The sequence below is a fragment of the Megalops cyprinoides genome, chromosome 2 (genome assembly GCF_013368585.1).
Source record: "Megalops cyprinoides isolate fMegCyp1 chromosome 2, fMegCyp1.pri, whole genome shotgun sequence".
NCBI classification, from domain to species: domain Eukaryota; kingdom Metazoa; phylum Chordata; class Actinopteri; order Elopiformes; family Megalopidae; genus Megalops; species Megalops cyprinoides.
Window position 1 is genome coordinate 66,437,371 of NC_050584.1, and position 22,316 is coordinate 66,459,686.

The window sequence follows — 22,316 nt, forward strand, 5'->3', positions numbered from 1 at the left end:
GCACAGTCTGAGGGTACAGACTACTCACAAAACATTGGCAAAATGTTTCCTGGTGCCAGAGTTAGAGACATTGACATCCAACCAGAGACTGCACTCATAGCAGGAAATGTCAGTCGTGCTCTACTATGGTACAAATGACACAAGACTGCGAGTCTGAAACCCTAAAGAATCAATTTCCAAACAGTCATTTTCACTCCTCCTGTTTCCAGTGGAGGCTGTGAGAAGTTAAACAGTCTGAAATACTGAAAAACTGCCTTTTGGACTCTTGAAAAGACGGAGGTCTTGGCTATATTAAAAACTGGGACTCTTTCTGGGAACAGTCTAGCCTATTTTCAAGAAATGATCTGCACCTGGTAGAAATGGTGTCAAAATATATTGACATCAAACATCCAAGAAGCATGTAAGCTTGTTTAACCATATACCTCCTGCTACATGAGAACTGCAAACCAGCACAATTGCATGTTGGTCAGGGGTTCACAGACTGCTTCCCGTAGAAAAACCAGCAAGCATCCTCGTGACAGCCTGTCTCTCCCATTTTGCTTGCTGCTTCCCTCAGAGCTTCCATCAGAGGTTCTGTCTTCCTGTTTGTGCCTTGCCCAATCTAGTTAATCAGTTCCACCTGTGTGTTGTGAGTCTGATCATGTATTTTGTGCTCGTTATAAGCCCTGCCTATTGCTTTGTTCCCCTCCCAATTCTTGAGCTGCCCTGTGTATGTCCCTGTGCACAAAGCTTGGTGTTTTTGAGTCCTCAGTAATTTTACTTGTTTACTTGTTACTTGTTTCTTTATCATCTGTCTGTGTTACTGTTTGATCTCTGCAATTGGATTCCACCTGCTCACCCATTACAGTGTTTTTATCTAACACATTGTGTTAACTCTACATTAGTTGATACCCATGCATGCCCCTTCCTCTGAATTTCCTTCCTTCCTTCCTATTTTTTTTCTCTTGTTAAAAAGATTGAAATACTAAGAGGTTGTTCTGAATATTTTAATAATGTATTCTGCCATCACATTAATCTGTTAAACTCTGCAGGATCTCTTAGACATCATGCCCTTCTCAATTACTCTAGATGTCATTCGTACCAGACTTGTTAAAAAAGTCTGGTGGGGACATTGTTTCAGACCCACTTACAAACTTAAACTGCTCTTCTTTACCTGGTTGTGCACAATATACAATCAAATTGCTGTTGTCTCCCATTCGACATGTGTCTGTCATTCACTTAAGTCAGTACGCATGCGTGTAGAAAGTGGATCTGAAAAAAAGAAAGAGAATTGTAAGTGTAAGAGAAAGATAAAGAAAGAAATTGAATTCCTTTGTCTTTGTATGTATTTTATATACACTTTGTAAACAATGTATGTGTGCTCAGAAAGCAACATATTATCAACATATTTGTTCTCTGTGTTTTTCTTTTATTTATTTTTAACAGACCTACTCCTGAGGACATGCCAGTATAATCTCAAATGCAGTCTGAGGGAGAAGTTTAAACATGTATTTGAAGGGATCGCCAAGCAGGGAAGTGCTACAGATCTCAAAAAGATCTACACAGAGCTCTACATAACAGAGGGGGGAAGTGGAGATGTCAATAATGAACATGAGGTCAGACAAATTGAGATAACATCCAAGAAAGCATCCAGACTAGAGACTGCAATCAAATGCAATGACATCTTTAAACCCTTACCTGGCCAAGAAAAACACATCAGAACTGTGCTGACAAAGGGGATTGCTGGCATTGGAAAAACAGTCTCTGTGCAGAAATTCATTCTTGATTGGGCAGAAGGAAAAGCAAATCAGGATGTTGATTTCATATTTCCTCTGCCTTTCCGAGAGCTGAATTTGATGAAGTATGGTACACATAGTTTCATACAACTTCTTCACCACTTCTTCCCAGAAATCAAAGAGCTTGAATCAATTAAAATGACTTACAGCAAACTCTTGTTCATCTTTGATGGCCTGGATGAGTGTCGACTCCCCTTAGATTTCCAGATCAATGAGGGCTGGTATGATGTAACAGAGTCAACATCAGTGGACGTGCTGCTGACAAACCTCATTAAGGGGAATCTGCTTCCCTCTGCTCTCCTCTGGATCACCACCCGGCCAGCAGCAGCCAATCAGATCCCTCCTGAGTGTGTCCACCAGGTGACAGAGGTACGAGGTTTTAATGATCCCCAGAAGGAGAAGTACTTCATGAAGAGATTCAGTAACCAGAACCTGGCCAGCAGAATTATCACACATATAAAGTCATCAAGGAGCCTCTACATCATGTGTCACATACCAGTCTTCTGTTGGATTTCAGCCACTGTGCTTGAGCAAACGATGGTTGAGTCAGACATTGGAGAAGTCCCTAAGACTCTGACTGAAATGTACACACACTTCCTGCTCATTCAGATGAGCATAAAGAATCAAAAGTGTCTCAAAGAGCAAGAGAGAGAAGCACGCAGGTTGTTAAAATCAGATAAAGAAGTCATTATGAAACTGGGAAAGCTGGCTTTCCACAACCTGGAAAAGGGCAATCTCATCTTCTATGAAGAAGACCTGAGGGAGTTTGCTATTGATGTCGGTAACACTTCACTGTTCTCTGGAGTATGCACAAAAATATTCAAAGAGGAGTTTGGTCTGTATCAGGGGAAAGTGTACTGCTTTGTGCATCTGAGTGTTCAGGAGTATCTTGCTGCTCTGTATGTGTTTCTCTCATATAGAAACAAGACCAGAAATGTTCTGGACAAAAACCATACCCGTATCAGTAAATTCAGTGGTCTATTCAAGGAAAACCCAATGTATGACTTCCTCATGGGTGCAGTGGACCTGGCCTTGCAGAGTAAGAATGGACACCTGGACCTTTTCCTCCGCTTTCTTCTTGGCCTCTCACTGGACTCCAATCAGAATCTCTTACAAGGCCTACTGGCACAGACAGGAAGCAGCTCACAGAGCATTGAGGAAACAGTCCAGTATATTAAACACAAGATCAGGGAGAATCTCTCTCCAGAGAGGACCATCAATCTGTTCCACTGTCTGAATGAACTGAATGACCATTCTCTTGTGGAGGAAATCCGAAGTTACCTGAGCTCAGGAAGTCTTTCAAGAAAAGAGCTCTCACCTGCACAATGGTCAGCTCTGGTCTTTGTGTTGCTGACATCAGAAGAGGAGTTGAATGTGTTTGACTTCAAGAAATACATCAGATCAGATGAAGGTCTTGTGAGGCTGCTGCCAGTAGTGAAGGCCTCTAGAACAGCTCTGTGAGTTCTGTTAAAATTGATGATATAGATATCAGTGGATTTCTGCAGCTTCTGTGCAGTTCTGAAAAACGTAATATAGATAGAATCTCATTCCCTGACTTTGTTCTCACCCTATCCTGATAATATAAAGATCAATGTTTCTGTGTATTAACTGTGCGGTTCTGATGATCTTTAACACATCCAGTCATACATGAAGATGTACTAATTGTAATTCTGACAAAAGAGCCATGCCTAGCTCCTGTAGGTTGTGCGAGTGTGGAGGCGTGTGTGGAATTATTTTTTATTATATGGTTTCCTTTCCAGGCTGAACAGGTGTAACCTCAGTAAGGAATGCTGTAAAGTGCTGGCCTCAGCTATCAGCTCAAACTCCTCCAGTCTGAGAGAGCTGGACCTGAGTGACAATGAGCTGCAGGATTCAGGAGTGGAGCTGCTCTCTGCTGGACTGGGGAATCCACACTGTAAACTGGAGACACTGAGGTCAGTTCTAGATTGATTTAATACCGTGGTTTGATTGATAAACAGTGCAATTTGCTTTTAAGAATCTCATTTGTCCAGGATGAGTTCATTCTCATGGCAGATAATATATTTAAAGTGTATTTACAAAATAAGAAATTAGCAGGACATTTAAATTTTAAATTTGTTGTTTTGTTAGGTTTATTCCTTCATGTGACATAACTGCTCAAACAGCTCATCACTTCTGTCATTACATAAACAAGCAGGCTGGTACAACATCAGAAGCAGTGCATGCTGGGTACAGTAGCCAGGTCTGCTGTCTTTCAGTGATTGACAGCACTGATCTCTAACATTGCTGCAAAGGCAACTCCCAGTTTTGGCCTATGAGAGTCATGCTGGTATGCTGCTTCTACCACTTTAATAATCCTCTAGTATGCCACATGCTGTAGAAGTCTCTCTGAAGTTCAGATTTCATGCACTGTAGCCAATCAGATCATATATAAAAAGAAATTATGATATGTATATAATCTCCTATTCCCTGATGTTGTTTTCAGCCTATCCTTATAGTATAAAAATCACATTTCCACTGTCACCCATATACCTCAGAAATTTTCATTTTTTGTAATAAAACTTCAGCGACTGGATGCTGTGGTGATTTACAGTTAACATATTACTGTACAAATATGAATTTCTAATTCTTAAGAGCTATTTACTGATTATTGTGGGCCAGTATACAGTAGCCTATGGGCTACAGTAGTCAGTTCTGCTGTCTTTCAGTGATTGACAGCACTGGTCTCTGACATTGCTGCAAAGACAACTCCCAGTGAATTAATGTAACTGTGTCGTTACTGATGCTCTTGAACACATCCAGTTACACCTGGTGAGACAGATGTAATTTGAACAGGAGAGCCACACCAGGGATGTTTCTATTGGAAAGATCCAGGGCTAAGTTAAGTTTGCATGGGGTTTGTCTTTTTTTTTTTTTAGGGAGATTTGGTAGGTTGGGGAGGTTATATCTACCTTTATAATAAATAAATATTATGACACCTTCAGATGCTGCAAGTCAAGTTCCGCTCTGTTACACAGTCTGTCTGTTGGTCTGTTGTTTTACAATTTACAATTTGGCATTTTCGCAGATGCTTTTAAACCAAAGCGACTTACAATTAGTAAGTCAGGTATAGCTGACTTCCTCATAGGCAAAAGATCACAGTAGGAATGCAAGTAATTATTTGCAGTACCATGCTCCTGTATATCCTGCAACAATAAAACAGAAAACTGCAAACAAAACCTGCAACATAGAGACAGGGTTAGTATTTTTTTAAAGATTTTATACCGTGACACATAGATACATAAAAGAAAGGTTACACAATAGGGGACAGGTGGATTCTGAAGAGGTGGGTTTTCAGGTTCCTGCGGAAGATGGCGGGTGATTCCGCAGTTTTGATTGGGAATCAAGTGGAACGGCTGCCAGGTTTCCGAAGTGAGGGAACCGTCAGCTGCCCAGAGGAGGTTGAGCGGAGAGATCTGGTCAGAATGTATGGCGTGATCAGAGACTGAAGGTAGGACGGGGCAGAGCCTCTTGTGGCCTGGTAAGCCAGCACCAGTGCTGCTACCGGAAGCCAGTGAAGTGCAGTAGCAGAGTGACATGAGAGTGTTTTGGGAGGTTGAATACCAGGCGTACAGCAGCATTCTGAACTAGTTGAAATGACCTAATGGTACAGGTCTGTAAGGCAGCCAGTAAGGCGTTGCAGTTGTTAAGGCGGGAGATGACTAGTGCTTGAACCAGGAGCTGGGTTGCTTGTTGAGTAAGGAAAGGGTGGATCCTTCTGTTGTTGTAGAGGGAGAATCTGCAGGAACGGGTGACTGCCACGATGTGGTTTGAGAATGTTAGCTGGTCATCCAGGGTCACGCCCAGGTTTTTGGCTGACCTGGAGGGGGTCACCACAGAACCCTCAATGGTGATTGGAGCGTCGATCGTTGGGGAGTTCTTTGCTGGAAAAAAGAGAAGCTCACTCTTGTCTAGATTGAACTTAAGATGGTTAGCGGACATCCAGGAGGCAATGTCGGCTAGACAGGCTGTAATGCGTGGCTGGACCTGAGAGTCGGAAGGAGAGAAGGAGAATAACTGTGTGTCGTGTGCGTAGCAGTGGTAGGAAAGACCGTGGGCAGAGATAACCTGTCCAAGTGATTTAGTGTAAAGTGTGAAAAGGAGTGGGCCAAGTACGGAACCTTGTGGGACCCCAGTCTGGAAAGGGCGGGGGCAGAAGACTGATTCCCTCAGTTCCAGAGGCCACCGGAAACGACAACAGAAATATCAGTAGAACGAGGTGGATGAATAAGGTTAGACAGGATACAACTGCAAGGTTGCCGCCTGTGAAGAGGAGGGGAGATTTGGACAGGAATGGGTAGATGGCACATGAATAGTGTATGTGAGGGAGAGGGACAAGACAATGCAGAACAACAGGTGTTAGTAGCACAAACTCAGGAGATAAACAAAATGGACGAACAGCAACACAACAAGTAGAGCATGAAGACTGAGAGAAAAACCAACCACAGGGTAGCTAGCGAGCAGACCGCAGTAGTGCCCCTTGTCGTCCTTCCTCGGTGGACTCCCGCAGGTCTTAGTCAGACGGAGTCTTCGTACGACGAGACAAAGAAGACGAGACCACTCCAGCTGCCGCTTAGTGGAAACACAACACTCACAACACTCGCGGTTTACGGGCTGGCTACAGCCCCGCCCCCTCAGGAACGAGAACAAACTGGAAGTCAGCCGTGGCAAAAAAACTACCAAACTAACAAACAAATGCAAATTAGCAACTCAACTGCTAAGGTGACAGTAACTAAGACTACCAAGTAACATAAACTAGCAACGCATCCAAACAAGACACACAGTTATAAATAGACACTGAATCCTAACCAAACAACTAAGTAAACCTGCTCTGATGAAGAGGAAACACAAGCTTCAATGATGCACGCACTGATGCACTGTTTTGCTATAAACACCTCCTTTTCAGGTCGAAAATATTTGGGGCTAGGCTTAAAATATTCGGGGCTATAGCCCCAAATGATCGGACGTAACGGCGCCAGTGAGCCACACGCAGCTCCTGTAGGTTGTGTGGGTGCAGGGGGCTGTGTAGAATTATCAGATATGATTTCCTTTCCAGGCTGAACAGTTGTAACCTCAGTAAGAAATGCTGTAAAGCTCTGGCCTCAGCTATCAGCTCAAACTCCTCCAGTCTGAGAGAGCTGGACCTGAGTGACAATGACCTGCAGGATTCAGGAGTGGAGCTGCTCTCTACTGGACTGAGGAATCCACACTGTAAACTGGAGACTCTGGAGGTTAGTTCTTCAATAATTTGGTATAGTTGCAAGATTGAGAAACCATGCACATTTTTAAAAGAATCATGTCTGTCAAGTATGACATTCTTATATGTGGTGGATCCTTCAACCAGAATTTCAATACAATAGATCAAATGGACATTTATATTTAAATTTAAATCACACTTTTGGTTTTTTATTTAATTAAGAAATGTCCTTAACTAAATTATTCAAGTATGGTATAACACTGTGATTGAAATTAAGTAGGTTTGAGTATCTCCATGATATTTGATTCTACACGTTATAATGATAAGATGTGAAGCATTGTTTTGCTCTCTTCATGAGTTGGATAACTGTTAATTATCAATTACTGCATTGTTAAATTCAAATTTCATATTTTTAAGTTTTTATTATTATAGGCTGTTCGAAATACATAAGTTTTATATACTTTGGCAGTTGTCCCTGTAGTTGAACACAAAGTTCAAATAAAAAGCTTATTTGTTGAATTGGTGTCATCACAGGTCAGTGACATTGGCTACATGTTGTTGTGGTATCTGGGAAGTTTAAAAACGTAATGTCCACGATTACTGGCTAGTAGAAGGTTTATACCTTCATGTGCCATAACTGCTCATACACCTCATCACTCCTGTCATTACATGAGGAACCAGGCTGGTACAAGATCAGGAGCAGTGCATGCTGGGTACAGTAGCCAGGTCTGCTGTCTTTCAGTGATTGGCAGCACTGATCTCTAACATTGCTACAAAGACAACTCCCAGTTTCACGCTGTGAGAGTGATATCTGGTGATTCCACCTTGTTTATAATACTCTAGTATTGCACATCCTGCTGAAATCTCTCTGAAGTTACGAGGGCATGCAGATCAGATCAGATCATTCAAGATAAAATATATGAAACAGAAAGAGTCATCCCATTTCCTGATCTATTTTTCAGCCTATCCTGATAATATAAAAAAAAAATAATGTAACTGTAGTTACTGTGAAACTCCCGTGCTCATGAACACGCCCAGTCACAACTGAGGAGTTGACTGTAATTCTGACAGGAGAGTCAATCCCAGCTCCTGTAGGTGGAGTGGGTGCAGGGGGGTTGCGTGGAATTATTTGATATGACATGATTTCCTTTCCAGGCTGAGCAGCTGTAACCTCAGTAAGGAATGCTGTGAAGCTCTGGCCTCAGCTATCAGCTCAAACTCCTCCAGTCTGAGAGAGCTGGACCTGAGTGACAATGAGCTGCAGGATTCAGGAGTGGAGCTGCTCTCTGCTGGACTGAGGAATCCACACTGTAAACTGGAGACACTGAGGTCAGTTCTTGATTGATTTAATTTTGGTGGTTTGATTGATTGATGAACAACACACTTTGCTTAAAAGAATCACATTTGTCTAGGATATGTGGTTGATTATTAAAAATTGCAAAAGAATGGGTAAAACAAACTTTCATGTTCATGGTTGAAATAACATTTTCACATCTTAAATGATTCATATTTACTTTAGAGATATACCATGATTAAAATATGACCGGAGGTCGTTATTTCTGAGTGTCTCCCTGATACCTGATGCTGCAGATGCTATAGTGCAGTATTGCAGTTGTTAGATGGTGAGCTTGTCCAGTATGTTCAACACTGCCTCCTGGGGGCCTTGCTGTGATTTGCATTTAGTTTTTGTCACCTTTGTTCTTGTTGATATGATGTTCATCATTTACATTTACATTTATTTATTTAGCAGACGCTTTTATCCAAAGCGACTTACAAAAGTGCATACAGCAAGTATAGCGACAGTACGGGGACAGGATGTGTACAGTTCCACAATGAGACAGTTCTCAGCTGAGAGCAAGGTCTGTTTGAGGACACAGTACTATTAGATTTGTACAATTACAACCTATAGGGCAACTAATAAGATACACTTTCAAACAGCAAACTTCGACAACTTCAAACGGCGCAATGAGCGTCAGGGTAAAGGCGGCAACAAGAAACAATATAAAAAGCACAATTTAAAAAGCACAGCAATTTACGACAGCACTGATGGGTGGGGGGGCAGCAATTGTGTGCTGGGTCAGTCCAGGTAGAGTCTGAAGAGGTGCGTCTTCAGGCCCCGTCTGAAGGAATGGGGTGAGGAAGCTGTCCGTAGCGAGACAGGGAGTTCGTTCCACCACTGGGGAGCGATGTAGGTGAAATCATGTGATAAGACATTTCTATTGGTATCCATGCATTTAGCTTAATTGCACTTTTTGTTCTCAAAAATGAAAAAAAAAAGAATTGCTGGATGCTAGGGTGATCAGCAATTTAAGGATCACTTTTCAAATTCATGTTTGATATCCCGACCGGCTATTTTTTGTGAATTTTGAGACAATGCACTCTTTTGCGATTCAGCATATTCATGTCCTTTGACAGTTCTCCCTGTATGAAGTTTGATTAAATGCCTTATCTGTTAAATTTCCATCATGGGCCAGTCCCATTGGCTTTTTTCCTTGTGATGTCAGGGAAATTTAGGCTGTACGTTCCTTGAGTAATGGCTGGTGGATGGTTTATACCTTCATGTGCCATAAACTGCTCAAATAACTCATAATTTCTGTTATTATGTCAGCAGCAGCACATGCTAGGTACAGCCTGTCTTTCAGTGATTGACAGCACTGATCTCTAACATTGCTGCAAAGCCGCTCCCAGTGTCTGTCTATTAGGAGAACTTCTGCTACGTCCTCCATCCTCCAATGTGCCATAAACTATCAGATCATTGTATTGTAAAATTAGTATCATTGTGTCGTACAGTTGGAATCACACTATTCCCTGATGTTGTTCTGAGCCTATCCTGACAATATAAAGATCAACAGAACTGTCTAGTTTCTATGAGGTCCTGATGCTCATAAACACAACGAGTCACAACTGAGGGGTTGGCTGTAATTCTGACAGGACAGTCAATCCTAGCTCCTGTAGGTTGAGTGGGTGCAGGGGGGTTGCGTGGAATTATCTGATATGACATGATTTCCTTTCCAGGCTGAGCAGCTGTAACCTCAGTAAGGAATGCTGTGAAGCGCTGGCCTCAGCTATCAGCTCAAACTCCTCCAGTCTGAGAGAGCTGGACCTGAGTTACAATGACCTGCAGGATTCAGGAGTGGAGCTGCTCTGTGCTGGACTGGGGAATCCACACTGTAAACTGGAGACACTGAGGTCAGTTCTTCGTTGATTTCATTTTGGTGGTTTGATTGATTGATGAACAACACACTTTGCTTAAAAGAATCACATTTGTCTAGGATATGTGGTTGATTGTTAAAAATTGCAAAAGAATGGGTAAAAAAAACTTTCATGTTCATGGTTGAAATAACATTTTCACATCTTAAATGATTCATATTTACTTTAGAGATATACCATGATTAAAATATGACCGGAGGTCGTTATTTCTGAGTGTCTCCCTGATACCTGATGCTGCAGATGCTATAGTGCAGTATTGCAGTTGTTAGATGGTGAGCTTGTCCAGTATGTTCAACACTGCCTCCTGGGGGCCTTGCTGTGATTTGCATTTAGTTTTTGTCACCTTTGTTCTTGTTGATATGATGTTCATCATTTACATTTACATTTATTTATTTAGCAGACGCTTTTATCCAAAGCGACTTACAAAAGTGCATTCAGCAAGTATAGCGACAGTACGGGGACAGGATGTGTACAGTTCCACAATGAGACAGTTCTCAGCTGAGAGCAAGGTCTGTTTGAGGACACAGTACTATTAGATTTGTACAATTACAACCTATAGGGCAACTAATAAGATACACTTTCAAACAGCAAACTTCGACAACTTCAAACGGCGCAATGAGCGTCAAGGTAAAGGTGGCAACAAGAAACAATTTAAAAGGCACAATTTAAAAAGCACAGCAATTTACGACAGCACTGATGGGCGGGGGGGCAGCAATTGTGTGCTGGGTCAGTCCAGGTAGAGTCTGAAGAGGTGCGTCTTCAGGCCCCGTCTGAAGGAATGGGGTGAGGATGCTGTCCGTAGCGAGACAGGGAGTTCGTTCCACCACTGGGGAGCGATGTAGGTGAAATCATGTGATAAGACATTTCTGTTGGTTTCCATGCATTTAGCTTAATTGCACTTTTTGTTCTCAAAAATGAAAAAAAAAAGAATTGCTGGATGCTAGGGTGATCAGCAATTTATGGATCACTTTTCAAATTCATGTTTGATATCCTGACCGGCTATTTTTTGTGGATTTTGAGACAATGCACTCTTTTGCGATTCAGCATATTCATTCCTTTGACAGTTCTCCCTGTATGAAGTTTGAATAAATGGCTTATCTGTTGAATTTCCATCATGGGCCAGTCCCATTGGCTTTTTTCCTTGTGATGTCAGGGAAATTTAGGCTGTACGTTCCTTGAGTAATGGCTGGTGGATGGTTTATACCGTCATGTGCCATAAACTGCTCAAATAACTCATAATTTCTGTTATTATGTCAGCAGCAGCACATGCTAGGTACAGCCTGTCTTTCAGTGATTGACAGCACTGATCTCTAACATTGCTGCAAAGCCGCTCCCAGTGTCTGTCTATTAGGAGAACTTCTGCTACATCCTCCATGTTCACTTGCCTCTCAGATGACAAACAGCTGAAGAAATCTCTCTCAGTAGTTGCTGTCAATGTGCCATAAACTATCAGATCATTGTATTGTAAAATTAGTATCATTGTGTCGTACAGTTGGAATCACACTATTCCCTGATGTTGTTCTGAGCCTATCCTGACAATATAAAGATCAACAGAACTGTCTAGTTTCTATGAGGTCCTGATGCTCATAAACACAACGAGTCACAACTGAGGGTTTGGCTGTAATTCTGACAGGACAGTCAATCCCGGCTCCTGTAGGTTGAGTGGGTGCAGGGGGGTTGCGTGGAATTATTTGATATGACATGATTTCCTTTCCAGGCTGAGCAGCTGTAACCTCAGTAAGGAATGCTGTGAAGTGCTGGCCTCAGCTATCAGCTCAAACTCCTCCAGTCTGAGAGAGCTGGACCTGAGTGACAATGACCTGCAGGATTCAGGAGTGGAGCTGCTCTGTGCTGGACTGGGGAATCCACACTGTAAACTGGAGACACTGAGGTCAGTTCTTCGTTGATTTAATTTTGGTGGTTTGATTGATTGATGAACAACACACTTTGCTTAAAAGAATCACATTTGTCTAGGATATGTGGTTGATTATTAAAAATTGCAAAAGAATGGGTAAAACAAACTTTCATGTTCATGGTTGAAATAACATTTTCACATCTTAAATGATTCATATTTACTTTAGAGATATACCATGATTAAAATATGACCGGAGGTCGTTATTTCTGAGTGTCTCCCTGATACTTGATGCTGCAGATGCTATAGTGCAGTATTGCAGTTGTTAGATGGTGAGCTTGTCCAGTGTGTCTAACACTGCCTCCTAGGGGCCTTGCTGTGATTTGCATTTAGTTTTTGTCACCTTTGTTCTTGTTGATATGATGTTCATCATTTACATTTACATTTATTTATTTAGCAGACGCTTTTATCCAAAGCGACTTACAAAGGTGCATTCAGCAAGTATAGCGACAGTACGGGGACAGGATGTGTACAGTTCCACAATGAGACAGTTCTCAGCTGAGAGCAAGGTCTGTTTGAGGACACAGTACTATTAGATTTGTACAATTACAACCTATAGGGCAACTAATAAGATACACTTTCAAACAGCAAACTTCGACAACTTCAAACGGCGCAATGAGCGTCAGGGTAAAGGCGGCAACAAGAAACAATTTAAAAAGCACAATTTAAAAAGCACAGCAATTTACGACAGCACTGATGGGTGGGGGGGCAGCAATTGTGTACTAGGTCAGTCCAGGTAGAGTCTGAAGAGGTGCGTCTTCAGGCCCCGTCTGAAGGAATGGGGTGAGGAAGCTGTCCGTAGCGAGACAGGGAGTTCGTTCCACCACTGGGGAGCGATGTAGCTGAAATCATGTGATAAGACATTTCTATTGGTATCCATGCATTTAGCTTAATTGCACTTTTTGTTCTCAAAAATGAAAAAAAAAAAGAATTGCTGGATGCTAGGGTGATCAGCAATTTATGGATCACTTTTCAAATTCATGTTTGATATCCCGACCGGCTATTTTTTGTGGATTTTGAGACATTGCACTCTTTTGCGATTCAGCATATTCATGTCCTTTGACAGTTCTCCCTGTATAGGGTTTGAATAAATGGCTTATCTGTTGAATTTCCATCATGGGCCAGTCCCATTGGCTTTTTTCCTTGTGATGTCAGGGAAATTTAGGCTGTACGTTCCTTGAGTAATGGCTGGTGGATGGTTTATACCGTCATGTGCCATAAACTGCTCAAATAACTCATAATTTCTGTTATTATGTCAGCAGCAGCACATGCTAGGTACAGCCTGTCTTTCAGTGATTGACAGCACTGATCTCTAACATTGCTGCAAAGCCGCTCCCAGTGTCTGTCTATTAGGAGAACTTCTGCTCCATCCTCCATGTTCACTTGCCTCTCAGATGACAAACAGCTGAAGAAATCTCTCTCAGTAGTTGCTGTCAATGTGCCATAAACTATCAGATCATTGTATTGTAAAATTAGTATCATTGTGTCGTACAGTTGGAATCACACTATTCCCTGATGTTGTTCTGAGCCTATCCTGACAATATAAAGATCAGCAGAACTGTCTAGTTTCTATGAGGTCCTGATGCTCATAAACACAACGAGTCACAACTGAGGGTTTGGCTGTAATTCTGACAGGACAGTCAATCCTAGCTCCTGTAGGTTGAGTGGGTGCAGGGGGGTTGCGTGGAATTATTTGATATGACATGATTTCCTTTCCAGGCTGAGCAGCTGTAACCTCAGTAAGGAATGCTGTGAAGCTCTGGCCTCAGCTATCAGCTCAAACTCCTCCAGTCTGAGAGAGCTGGACCTGAGTGACAATGAGCTGCAGGATTCAGGAGTGGAGCCACTCTCTGCTGGACTGGGGAATCCACACTGTAAACTGGAGACACTGAGGTCAGTTCTTGATTGATTTAATTTTGGTGGTTTGATTGATTGATGAACAACACACTTTGCTTAAAAGAATCACATTTGTCTAGGATATGTGGTTGATTGTTAAAAATTGCAAAAGAATGGGTAAAACAAACTTTCATGTTCATGGTTGAAATAACATTTTCACATCTTAAATGATTCATATTTACTTTAGAGATATACCATGATTAAAATATGACCGGAGGTCATTATTTCTGAGTGTCTCCCTGATACTTGATGCTGCAGATGCTATAGTGCAGTATTGCAGTTGTTAGATGGTGAGCTTGTCCAGTGTGTTCAGCACTGCCTCCTGGGGGCCTTGCTGTGATTTGCATTTAGTTTTTGTCACCTTTGTTCTTGCTGATATGATGTTCATCATGTGATAAGACATTTCTATTGGCATCCATGCATTTAGCTTAATTGCACTTTTTGTTCTCAAAAATGAAAAAAAAAAGAATTGCTGGATGCTAGGGTGATCAGCAATTTATGGATCACTTTTCAAATTCATGTTTGATATCCCGACCGGCTATTTTTTGTGGATTTTGAGACAATGCACTCTTTTGCGATTCAGCATATTCATGTCCTTTGACAGTTCTCCCTGTATGAAGTTTGAATAAATGGCTTATCTGTTAAATTTCCATCATGGGCCAGTCCCATTGGCTTTTTTCGTTGTGATGTCAGGGAAGTTTAGGCTGTACGTCCATGAGTAATGGCTGGTGGATGGTTTATGCCAGGGGTGTCCAAACCTCTCCTGGAGGGCCACTTGTCCTGCATGTTTTAGATCTCTCCCTGCTCCAACACAGCTGATTCAAATGATCAGTTTGTTGTTCAGCAGCTTCAGGAGTTTGTAACGAGTTGATCATTTGAATCAGCTGTGTTGGAGCAGGGAGAGATCTAAAACATTCAGGACAAGTGGCCCTCCAGGAGAGGTTTGGACACCCCTGGTTTATGCCTTCATGTGCCATAAACTGCTCAAATAACTCATAATTTCTGTTATTATGTCAGCAGCAGCACATGCTAGGTACAGCCTGTCTTTCAGTGATTGACAGAACTGATGCGGGGCGACAGTGGCTCAGGAGGTAGAGCAGTCGACTGGGGATTGGAAGGTCCCTGGTTTGAATCTGGCTCATCCTGGCAGAGTGTCGAAGTGTCCTTGAGCAAGACACTGAACCCCCAACAGCTCCCAGTGGCCAGTTGGTAAGCCTGTATAGCAGCCTCTGCCACTGGTAGGTAGATGTGAGGCATATAACTGTAAAGTGCTTTGAGTACTCAAATGAGTAGAAAAGCGCTATATAAATGCAGTCCATTTACCATTTACCATTTATCTCTAACATTGCTGCAAAGCAGCTCCCAGTGTCTGTCTATTAGGAGAACTTCTGCTACATCCTCCATGTTCACTTGCCTCTCAGATGACAAACAGCTGAAGAAATCTCTCACAGTAGTTGCTGTCAATGTGCCATAAACTATCAGATCATTGTATTGTAAAATTAGTATCACTGTGTCGTACAGTTGGAATCACCCTATTCCCTGATGTTGTTCTGAGCCTATCCTGCCAATATAAAGATCAACAGAACTGTCTAGTTTCTATGAGGTCCTGATGCTCATAAACACAACGAGTCACAACTGAGGGGTTGGCTGTAATTCTGACAGGACAGTCAATCCCAGCTCCTGTAGGTTGAGATGGGTGCAGGGGGGTTGCGTGGAATTATCTGATATGACTGATATGACATGATTTCCTTTCCAGGCTGAGCAGCTGTAACCTCAGTAAGGATTGCTGTGAAGCTCTGGCCTCAGCTATCAGCTCAAACTCCTCCAGTCTGAGAGAGCTGGACCTGAGTGACAATGAGCTGCAGGATTCAGGAGTGGAGCTGCTCTCTGCTGGACTGAGGAATCCACACTGTAAACTGGAGACACTGAGGTCAGTTCTGCATTGATTGAAAAGAATCACATCTATCCATCTATAAGCGGTTGATTGTTAAAAACATAATTGCAAAAGAATGGATAGGGAGTCATGGTAGAGATCAGATGTGAAGAAGTTAACAAGTTACTGACCATTTGTCCTGAACAGTTGAACAAGTTTTAAAATATGTGTTTGTGGTATAACTGTTAAATATCACCACTTCTGTCATCACTGGCAACAACATTGTCTATATCATAATAAGGTAGGATGTTGTCATTTTGATTAATTTAATCTCAGGAAAGAAATCCAAAATATTGTTACCATTGTCCTTGTTCCACAATAAGTAGCGGAAACCTGTCCCACTAAATGATTTGCAATTCATGCTTGGTACAGTAGCCAGGTCTCCTATCCTTCAGTTATCAATTATCAATACTATTTATATTTAATATTGACTGTATCTAGATAACTGAAATTACCTATACAGACAGCTCCCAGTCTCATTTACAGAGAGAGGATTCTTTATCTGAATGAGATCATCTCTTTCTCAGAGCTTAGTATTAGCCAATCCAGATAATATAAAAATCTGTGTGGGTAATAAAGCGGAGAGTAGCCAATTGCATCAATTTTGTTATAACTATAAAATAGTAATTTTATCACATAAAGAGTCAACATATATGATACAATTACAAATCAGGGAGTCTCTGATCACTGCCTGGTTCATCTTCATCTTTAGCAGATAAAAATATCAAATCATTTGATTTGCTGAGCCTTCTACCATCCTGTGCAATCAGTATAAATAGCAGCGGATCTGCATAATTGCTGGGATTCTGCCTTGGCAAAATAGTATAAATTATTTTTTGTGAGTGTTAGTTCTCCTTCTCTCTGCAGGCTGTCACTGTGTACAGTCACAGAGAGAGGCTGTGTTTCTCTGGCTTCAGCTCTGCATTCAAACCCCTCACACCTGAGAGAGCTGGATCTGAGCTACAATCACCCAGGAGACTCAGGAGTGAGAGCGCTCTCTGCTGGACTGGAGGATCCCAACTGTAAACTGCAGAAACTGAGGTGAAATATTATCTTAATCCAATGTATCATCAGGCTTGGGGTCAATTCTGATTTTAATTGAAATTCTTGGGAAAGTTTTACATTTACTGAGAATTTACTGAGAAGATGAGAATTTATCATGAATTTTCAAGCATTGAATTGAATTGGGATTTAGAATATTTGGAATATATATATTGGAATTGAAAAAAAAATTCAATCTCTCGGATTTTGATTTCATTAGAAATTGAATTAAATCATAATTGTGCATATTGCCTATTTTGTAATTGAAATTTCCATTTTCTCTTTAATGGGATTTATTTAAATACCACGGAGTTGTTTAAAAATGGAGTTGTTTAACCTTTTATTTATATATTTCCATTGAAGATGCACTGCCTGAACAATGACATTACAATAGTTCTAATCAAACAAAACAACTTTTGACTTCAATCACAGTTTGCCTCTTCCAAATGTGTCCTCCCCTGGTGAATGGGTAACACCTGCTCAGAGCATGTAGATGCAATTCAGTCAAAGTTTATTTGTTATTGCAATAAACAGAAATCTCGTAGCCAACTAGAATAAAATGGAAAATTATTCCCTGACCCCTGGAAAACACTACTGAGAGAATATTGGAAAACACTGGAACTTATAACCTGGGGATATCATGAAAAGGGCATCTGTTAATTTTCTTGTGGATATACTGTGTCAATAAGGATGATGCTTGTAAGGTGTGTGTGCGTGTGTGCGTGTGTGTGTGTGTGTGTGTGTGTGTGTGTGTGTGTAAGGGAATGTTTGTTTTGAAAATGATCGGTCTGACATTAAACAGAATCAGTAATATCCAGTTAGGATATCACTAGTCTAGGAAAATGGTTTCAAACTAACTTTATTTTCTCTCAAAAATAACATTTAAAAAGTGTTAAAACTGTATTGACCAAATAATTATAAATGTATACATTATTACTTTTTTAAGTTTTGCAATGAAGAGGCGATTGACCGGAAAACCTGTGATTGAGTACTGATATACAATTCCATGTAGGCTAATTTAGTCCATTTTAGATCAGTTTTATAAAAGCTGAAGTATGTGTTTGTGGGATCTGCCCAAGGGCTTGAGCTAAGGGACATCAAGAAAGGAAATGAATTGAGAGAACTGTTGTGGGAGAGCATTGGATTGGGAATTGATTTTTTTTAGCCAACTTGTAATTGGAATTGAGAGGAAATTATTCTGAATTAAAAGAACTGCTCTGGAATTGGAATTGAAATTGAATTGATGGGAGTTACAGGGGGAGGAATTGAATTGATTTTAAATGAATGTTGTGGAATTGATCCCATTACCACTTATCATATTATATATTGTATTGTATGTATGTATTATCATACATATATCATTTTTATCAGGTAAAACAAATAATGACAGGTCATTTTTTTGGTTTTATTGAAAGATGTTTGAAAAACAGTCTTGGTATAGCTCCCTGTGTGAGATGGACACTGATATAAAGACTGTGTCTCTGTGAGAACAGGAAAGTCCTGACAGTGTGTGGAGCTCTCCCATTGCCACAGGGTTCTGAGTTTCCACACTACACTTCATAGACAGGCTGTGTGTCACTCAATCACTGTCTGTTCTTCTGGTTTTCCTGCAGTGTGGACCATGGTGGTGAGTACAGGATCAAACCAGGGCCGAGGAAATGTGAGTCAGTTTGAACTAAATATTAAACTGTAACATAAACATCACAGACGTTCACACTATCTGGAAAATATCAAGAATATTCTAGAATACAGATTATTTAATATCTATCAGGACAACAATTTATGATTTAATTAAATCATATCATACTCAGACATGGGATACATTTAATTTGTACACAGTATTTAATTTTAGCAACTGCTAAATTTAATGTTACAAAAGTATTGAAAACAGAAAAAAGTTTGCTCCTCATTTTAAGGCATGTTATGGTTAGATTCAATCTGAACCAAAGACCCGTACATTCTAAAATCCTCTTCCTAGAGGATTGTAGTACAATATCTGTCACACAGATAAAGGTCTGAGTAATTGATAATTTGTTCAAATCAAGAAACAATATTAATGTATGAACACAACCAAATGAGATTTTTTACCTTATATTTCAGTTCTTTACATTTGCGTGTGTGGGTATTCTTCCTCCCTCCTGTCTGCAGATGCCTGCCAGCTCACACTGGATCCCAACACAGCACACAGATACCTGTCTCTGTCTGAGGGGGACAGGAAGGCAACATGTAAGATAAAGGAGCAGCCATATCCTGATCATCCTGAGAGATTTGACTACTGGCCCCAAGTGCTGTGCAGAGAGGGTCTGTCTGGGCGCTGCTACTGGGAGGCTGAGTGGAGTGGGAGTTGGGGTCGTATAGGAGTGGCATATAAAGGAATCAGCAGGAAAGGAAAGGACGGTCTCCTTGGGCACAACAACAAGTCCTGGTGTTTAACCTACAACAGCGGTTACAGTATCAGGCACAATAGACAGGACACTCCCATACCTATCCCTCCATCCCCCTCCTGCAGAGTAGGAGTGTACCTGGACTGGCCGGCCGGCACTCTGTCCTTCTACAGCGTCTCCTCTGACACACTGACCCTCCTGCACACATTCCACACCACATTTACTGAGCCCCTCTATCCTGGGTTTAGAATTGACTCTGTCTCCTCAGTGTCCCTGTGCCAGCTGGAATAGACTCAAGTGTCCTCTTACCGATATAAGTCACTTGAATAAGAGCGTCTGCTAAAAGCCAATATTGTAATGTAATGTAATGTCCTGGAGGAACACCTGTACCTTTTTTTGAACTGACCTCGTTGTATAACAACTGAATCTATATGTACATAGGATGTGTGAAAATACTATGGTACTGTCATGGAGTGAATATGCTTCTTTGTGTACAGACATTGATGTTAATAAATGGCAATGAAGTGTTGCAGCAGTCAGAGCAGTATGTATACAAATATATACAAATACATATGCAGCTATTTTGTGAGAGTTGTCTCGATCTCTGTCTGTGTGTACGGGAGAATTTCTGTACTCTGATGCTAATTCCCCAGGTCAGAGGTGTATTTACTGAGACTCTGGTCAGGAACAGAAAGTCTCTGCCATTAGAAGTCACTAGAGTCTCATTGCTCAGAATTGGATAATTCTCAGTTTGCTACCATATTACTACCTAATATGGTAGCAAACTGATTCAGTACACTTTTAACACTTTTGTGTCCCACTAAAGGCTTGCAATGAAATACATGTTGATATACATATACAGTATATCTGGAATATAGATCTGTCTGTAGCTCTGTTACCCAGTTTACACTGAGTCTGCCTTACCCGGAGTCAGCCTGTAGACTGATAAGGAAGCTCACGGAAGTCAATTCTTGCCAACAAACCTTTGATCCTGTGAAATTACAAAACACAATACAGTTACCATATAATAACGCACACAGTAATCTTTGAAAGCTAAAATGTGTGTTAAATTCAGGAAAAAATAAACTATCTCTGTTTTATAAATTAAATTTCTAAAATCATTTCAATGATAGTATTTCCTGGTTGAATACAGAATAATAAATGAATAAATACATGAATGAGTACTATAAAATAGTAATACATACTAATGTGATCTCAATTTCCTGCAAAAAAACACTTGTCTAAAACATGTTTTGAATAATTTTAATCTAAAACACTGCATTGGCACGAGATGGTAAGATTACAGTACTGGCCTCATAATACTCAGATTGGTTTACTGAGGCAGGTATACCAGGCATTCTAAAATACAAAAAATGGGTTGCAGGCTAGTCAACTTCCAATCTAGCCAGCTGTACTTATTTAATTATAGCCATACCCACACTAAAAATGACCTACCTAATATGGTAGCAAACTGATTCAGTAGAATAGAATATAGCTTGCTGTTATATACATAGATTAATGTTCTTTCAAATGCACCATTGCGGATGAATCCATTGTTGTCTGTTCCTCAGTGAGTGATGTTACACTATGATTTAAATTAAACAGAACTGTTCCCATCTGGACTCATTGCTGTATGGGATAAAATGTGGATCAACTGCTTCAAAAAACAAACAATGAGACTGTCAGATGCCTCCACAGAGGAGGAAACCCAGGGGGATACATATGTGATGTAGATTATATGGGGACCCCACAGAGTGATGCGTATTAGAGCAGATCAGGAGGAAATATAAAAAAAATATATATATATAAAAAAAACCTCACATGAAATTGCTGTGGGAGTGTAAGGCAGTAAGATGAGTGGGCTGTGTCAGTTCAGTGATGAAATATAAAACTTTGCATCATTACTCCATTACAAATGGAGTTATATGAGATAATGACATGAATTAAAAAGCAAACAAAGACCTGATGGAGGGGGTCCGGGAGATATCCTTTTTGGGTTAGAGAGCTACAATATCTCAATATATGTGTGAAATATATACACCAAAGTACAGAAAACTAAAGCACTATATCTGTTAGTTCTAATTATATACTGTATTAAAGTGTAAATGGTTTTATTGGACATTTATACTTACGTGAAACCAATGTGCTGATTTCACTGTAGCTGGCCAGCTGGTACTGCTGTTCCTGCTAAATTCTGCTACCTATGCTGATCTGGTGCAGTTCAGTGAAGGACAACCTTTATTCTGAATGAGATACAGTATTTCTATATGCGAAGAAATTAATTATCACACAGTATGGTATGAATATATTTCAAATAATGTAGAAAATATAGCATAGAACATATTAGAAAATATTGTATCAAACCTGCTATTCTTTTACTTGACGAATTGTATTTTTAAGTCAATTCGCTTGGGTGCTGGCTGAGGAGAGGGAGACCAGACCAGAAACATGACATTTATAGTGATACTCCATTTTCTCAGAATAAAATAAAAGAATAAAAGAATTTAAATCCCTGACAAACCTGTATTCCTCTGAAATTGCAAAAGACAGTACAGTTACCTTTTAATAAAGCACATATTAATGTTTCTCAGCTACATGTGTGTTAAATGCAGGAAAAAATGAACTAATGGTATTTTCTAGATCATTTTTTTCCAAGATCATTAAGTAATAAAGTAATGGTGTTTTCTAGATAATATTTCTCTAGACAATTGTAAATGTCATTGAGACTATTTCCTGGTTAAATACAGGATAATACATAAAACATACATGAAGGAGTATTATAAAAATATTACCAATATAGTAATGTAATCTCAATTTCCTGAACAATAAAAGCCTTGTGTAAAATACATTGTGTACCATTTAAAATTAATAAAGTGCATTGGGCGATATGTTCACCAGATGATAGGATTACAGTATTGGCCTGAGTGGTTTACTGACTAATTTAGGGCAG

At 40.5% G+C, this 22,316-nt stretch overlaps 1 protein-coding gene across 1 annotated transcript in view; it reads left to right on the plus strand.

Moving 5' to 3' along the window:
• Positions 1–22,316, plus strand: part of LOC118773606 (NACHT, LRR and PYD domains-containing protein 3-like) — a 47,617-nt gene that overhangs the window by 2,995 nt on the left and 22,306 nt on the right. The window lies entirely within an intron of this gene.